Here is a 6,396-nt window from a genome sequence, read left to right on the forward strand (position 1 = left end):
CCCATCAATTCACTTACTCTGAAAGATCTTGTGAGTACGTCCATTTTTTTTACTCCATCCTTAAAGTGACAAAGCCAATGCTTAGAGTGGACTGGATAAACCCAAATCCATTCCTTGCTTGCCCCAAATTCAGACTCCAATTGAATCCAATTCAAGGTCCCCTCAGGAGAGGCAAACAAAATCCAAGCTGACAAGACAAGGCATTGCAACCCATCTTGTGCTTGATCTAATGCTTAATCTTAGCCAAAAGGCCGAGAAGTGAAGGTCTTGTGGATACAGGTCCAGTCTCTCCTCATATGATATTCCTGCCATCCCAGAAATCAGTCTGGTGAACTTTCAGTGCACTCTCTCTATGACAAGTATATCCTTTCTCAGATAGATTATCCTGACCCTCTAAGTACTACTAGCCTTGTGACATTACTACACCACTATCTCATAGAACCATTGAAACCCTACAGTGCAGAAAAGGCCCATCGAGTCTGCACTGATCACAATCCCATTCAGGTCCTATCCCTGTAACCCCATGTCTTTGCCCTTACTAGTTTCCCTGAAGTAAAGGTGCAATTTAGCATGGCCAATCAACCTAGGCCATACGTTTTTGGGATGTGGAAGGAAACTGGAGCACCCAGAGGAAACCCACGCAGATATGGAGAGAATGTGCAAATTCAGCCAGTCACCCAAGGCCAGAGTTGAACCCAGATCCGTGGTGCTGTGAGGCAGCAGTGCTAACCACTATGCCACCATGTCTCCTCCTATGAATTTAATAAGATTAGAGCTTGCCATGTTTTTCCTCATGAGAAAGGTTGTTGAATGATGTAATTTGCAAGTGTAAGATGCACATTTTCAAACATAGCTACCTTGGATATACAAATGATGACTAGCTATGCACTATATCAGAACAATCACTGCTGTTGTAAATTGCAAGGAATAGTTTTCCTGCGTAAACTCCGGGGAAGGTTAGTGACTAGGCCTCAAATTGACAAGAAGCACATTAAAACTACCCACGCACATCAAACAGAAATTTGTTTTTATAGAGTAGCTTAATCATGACTCTTAAAAACAGCTGAAAGTGCTTCACATGCAATAACATACTTTGACTGTTATTAGTACATGTGCATAAAAGACTTCTATTTATATTATACACGCAAGGCATTCCAAAATGCAACGCAGGGTGATGATTAGCTTTTGATGTACAGGGCCTGTAGCTTATCTTTTGGCAGATCAATTGCCAAGTAGAGCAAAGATTTGCATTTTTCAAGCTCCTCTCGCACCTAGCAGATGTCTCAAAGTGTTTAACAGCCAATGAAGTACTCTTTGAAGTGTGATGACTGTAGGAACATAACAGCATAAAATTAGGAGTGGAAGTTGGCAAATTCAGCCCTTTGAGCCTGCTCCGCCATTCAGTCAGATCATGGCTGATCCCTCCCTGGTCTCAAAGCCACCTCCCCACCTGTTCCACATATCTCCTTATCCCTTTTTTTCAAATTAGAAATGTATCTACTTCCTTCTTGAAACCACTCAATGATTCAGAGTCCACTGTGCTGTGGAGCAGCGAGTTCCACAAATTCACCCCTCTCTTCAAGAAGTAGTTCCTCCTCATCTCAGTGTTAAATCTACCGCCTCTCAACCTATACCCGTGACCTCTTGTTCAAGGCTGCCCCACAAGGGGAAACATTTGGTCTAATTTATTTTATCAGTCCCTATTAGAATTTAATATATCTCGATCAGATACCCCTCCCTCATCCTTCTAAACTCCAGTGAGTACAAGCCCGAACTGTTTAATCATTAAAAACCCTGCAGTGCAGAAAGAGGCCATTCAGCCCATCGAGTCTGCACCAACCACAGTCCCACCCAGGCCCTAGCCCCCTAGCCCTACACATTTATCCGCTAATCGCTCTAACCTACGCATCTCAGGTCACAAAGGGACAATTTTAACATGGCCAATCAACCTAACCCGCACATCTTTCGGACTGTGGGAGGAAACCGAGCACCCAGAGGAAACCCAAGCAGACATGGGGAGAATGTGTAAACTCCACACTGACAGTGACCCAAGCTGGGAATCGAACCCAGGTCGCTGGAGCTGTGAAGCAGCAGTGCTAACCACTGTACCACCTTGCCACCCTCTTATGTCAACCCTAATTGCTCCTGTTACGTCAATCCTTTCATCCCTGGAATCAGTCTGGTTTACCTCTTATTTAGTGAATGGAATGTTTTGTCTACACAACTTGCAAGAAGCAATACTTTTCACTGTATCCCAATAAGTGGGACAAATATAAATCAAGTGAAATCTGGGTCTGTGGTGACTTTACCAAGAAGCATCATGTGCATTCACCTACGCTCGTTACCTGCCACTTTATTGCACACATAGTTTCATTGCTTATCATCCAACTGCCCACATTCACAGACAGATAGCCTGAGACATCTGCTCTCTCACAAGGACCTTACCTGTTAACAACAGGGAATTTGGAAGCGACCAGAGGATAGAGGAGTGACCTACTGGTATTATCACTAGGCTATTAATCCAGAAACTCAGCTAATGTTCTGGGGACCCGGGTTTGAATCCCACTGCGGCAGATGGTGACGTTTGAATTCAGTTAAAAAATATCTGGAATTAAGAATCTGCTGATGATTATGAAACCATTGTCGATTGTCGTAAAAACCCATCTGGTTCACTAATGTCCTTTAGGGAAGGAAATCTGCCATCCTTACTTGGTCTGGCCTACGTGTGACTCCAGGACAACAGCAATGTGGTTGACTCCCAAATGCCCTCCAAGGCAACAAGAGAATGGCAATAAATATTGGCCAACCAGTGATGCTCATATCCCATGAATTAATTTTTAAAAACTCAGCTAATCTATACATCTTTGGACACTAAGGGGCAATTTAGCATAGCTAACCTACCTGAGAAGGTGGTGAACCACTTTCTTGATGTGCCGCAGTTCCTGAGGTGTAGGTACACCCACAGTGCTATTAGGGAGGGATTCCAAGATTTTGACCCAGTGACAATGAAAGAATGGTGATATATTTCCAAGCCAGGATGGTATGTGGCTTTGTGGTGGTGTTCCCAGGTATCAGCTTCTCTTGTCCTTCTTGGTGGTCACAGGAAGAAACCTCACAGCACCAGTTTAAGGTCCAACAGGTTTATTTGGTATCACTAGCTTTCGGAGCACTGCTCCTTCATCAGGTGAGTAGAGAAGTAGGTTCACAAACATGGCATATACAGACAAAGGACAATTACCAGATAATGATTGGAATGCGAGTCTTTACAGGTAATCAACTCTCTACAGGTGTAGAAAATGTGAGTGAAGAGAGAGATAAGCACAGGCTAAGGAGGTGTGAGTTGTCTCAAGCCAGGATGGTTAGTGAGATTTTGCAAACCCAGGCCAAATGGTGGGGATTACAAATAGTGTGACATGAATCCAAGGTCCCGGTTGAGGCCATCCTCGTGCACGTGGAACTTGGCTCGGCAATTTTGCGTTGTCTTGTGTCTTGAAGGCCATGGTAGAGGTCATGAGATTTAGAAGACACTGCCGTAAGGAGCCTTGGTGAGTTGTAGCCTTCCATTCTCAGGTGAGCCCAAGGCTGCAGTGTCAACTGGTGAACAAAGTTGGGGACGGTACTGAGAAACTTTTGCTGCTACAGACATCCTTCACTTCAGTGAAAGCAAAATTCGCCAAGCGTTGCAAGCGAGCAAAGCAAATGTACAAACTGAATACTGGGAAAGGTCCCACAGGATGATGTAGTTGTTGTCACTTTGAACATCTAAGCTGTTGGTAAAACCAAGAACTCATCTGGAAGTTAATTGAGGTTAGCAGAGATGTTCTGTAACTATTGCCAGAACAGCTGACAACATCTGTAAGCAGTTTCAACAACGCATTGCAAATATTGGCATGTAACAAAGGCGAAAGGAACTGTTAAGACACTAATATACTTGTAAAATTACAGCACAGGGTGTGTCCCCAAAATGTACTGTTTATTAGTGGTAAATGAACATTACACTATCTTTCTAAGTCCACGAGGAAAAGTACTTCGAACATGAAGTTAAAGTAAAGTAAACTTTATTTATTAGTCCCAAGTGGGCTTACATTCACACTGCAATGAAGTTATTGTGAAAATCCTCCTAGTCGCCACATTCTGGTGCCTGGTTGGGTACACTGAGGGAGAATTTAGCATTGCCAACTCACCCAACCAGCACATCTTTCGGACTGTGGGAGGGAACCGGAGCACCCGGAGAAACCCACGTAGACACGGGGAGGACATGCAGACTCCACACAGTTACCCAAGCCGGGAATCGAACCTGTGTCCCTGGTGCTGTGAGGTCACAATGCTAACCACCATGCCACCCCCAAATTTAAGGAAGTGGTTAGTTCTGCTGTCTCATGGCATCAGGGACCCAAGTTTAATTCCAGCCCCGGGTCACTGCCTGTGCCAAGTTTGCAATTTCCTCACCACGTCTTCATGAGTTTCCTCCGGATGCTCTGGTTTCCTCTCACACTCCAAAGATGTCTATGTTAGGTGGATTGGCCATGTTAAATTGCCCATTAGTGTCTAAAGGTCATAGAATCATAGATTCCCTACAGTACAGAAAGTGGCCATTCAGCCCATAGAGCCTGCACTGACAACAATCCCACCCAGGCCCTATCCCTGTAATCCTATACATTTACAATGTAACACCCTGACACTAAGGGGCAATTTAACATGGCCAGTTAACCTAACCCACACGTCTTTGGACTGTGGGAGAAAACTGGAGCATCCAGATAAAACCCATGCAGACATGAGAAGAATGTGCAAATTCTACAAAGACGGTCACCAGAGGCTGGAATCGAACCCAGGTCCCTGGTGCTGTGAGGCAGCGGTGCTAACCACTGTGCCACCATGTATTCTGGGCTTTTTAAAGAGGGATATAGACCATAGCCATAAGATATAAGAGCAGAATTAGGCCATTCAGCCCACTGTGTCTGTCCCACCAATCGGCTATGGATTAATAGAATTTCCATGGAATTCCTACAGTGCAGAAGGAGGCCATTCAGCCCATCATGAGCGCACCGACCACAATCCCACCCAAGCCCTATTCCTATAACCCCACATATTTACCCTGCTAATCTCTGACACTCGGGTTAATTTAGCATGCCAATGCTAAATTTGGACTGTGGGAGGAAACCAGAGCATCTGGAGGAAACCCATGCAGACACGGGGAGAATGTGCAGACTCCACACAGACAGTGACCCGAAGCTGGAATTGAATCTGGGTCCCTGGCGCAGTGAGGTAGCAGCGCTAACCACTGTGACACTGTGATATGTTTCTCAAACCCATTCTCTCGCCTTTTCCCCATAACCTTACCAATCAAGAACCCGACTCTTTCAAATTTATCACTTCAATTGGCGGAACAGATGGAGAGAGCAGTTAACAAAATATATAGTACTATGGGCTTTATTAATAGGTGAAAGTTCAACAGGTTTATTTGATGGCACGAGCTTTCGGAGCGCTGCTCCTTCATCGGTTGAGTGGACAGTTATCAGCTCTCCACTCACCTGACGAAGGAACAGCGCTCCGAAAGCACATGCTACCAAATAAACCCGTTGGACTTTAACCCAGCGTTGTGAGACTTCTTACTGTGCGTTCCCCAGTCCAACGCCGGCATCTCCACATCTTCATTAATGGGGACATAGCGCACAAGAGCAAGAGGGTTGTGCTGAACTTATACAAGACGCTAGTTAGACCTCAGCTGGCATATTATGTACGGTTCTGGGCACCACACGATAGAAAGGATGTGTACACATTGGAGAGAGCGCAGAAGAGGTTTACCAGGGATGAGAAACTTCAGTTGTGAGGGTAGATTGGAGAGGTTGGGACTGTTCTGCTTGGAGAGAAAACAATACAACTGAGGCACTGCCCCTACCGAGGGACGGGAACTGCTGTCAACGCACTTGGAGTTTAATGCACTCTTGGAGAAATTCAGTCAAAAGCTTCTGAAATCTGAAATTCAAAGCAGTCTTTCGGGGAGCAATTTGGTTGAACATTCTACAGGGGGCGCAAGTGATCCATTTTGCACAGATGCAACGTACTAGACCAAAGCAGAGAGGTATTCTCAAGTTGTACCTCTGTCTCATTTCCTGGCAGTTTTTTTCTCCAAACCTAACCTATTCTGAATGAAACAAATTTAAATTGACAAACATGTGTTCCAAAGATTATTTCTGAATACAAAAGGATGTCCCAAAGCATGGTACATTGGGGAGACCACGTTACGTCAACGGAAGAACGAACATTGCTCGACAATCACCAGGCAAGACTGTTCCCTCCCTGTTGGCGAACACTTCAGCAGTCACGGGCATTTGGTCTCTGATCTTCGGGTAAGCGTTCTCCAAGGTGGCCTTCACGACACACGACAGTGCAGAG

Source organism: Carcharhinus amblyrhynchos, chromosome 32 (assembly GCF_965287045.1).
Source record: "Carcharhinus amblyrhynchos chromosome 32, sCarAmb.v2.hapA, whole genome shotgun sequence".
NCBI classification, from domain to species: domain Eukaryota; kingdom Metazoa; phylum Chordata; class Chondrichthyes; order Carcharhiniformes; family Carcharhinidae; genus Carcharhinus; species Carcharhinus amblyrhynchos.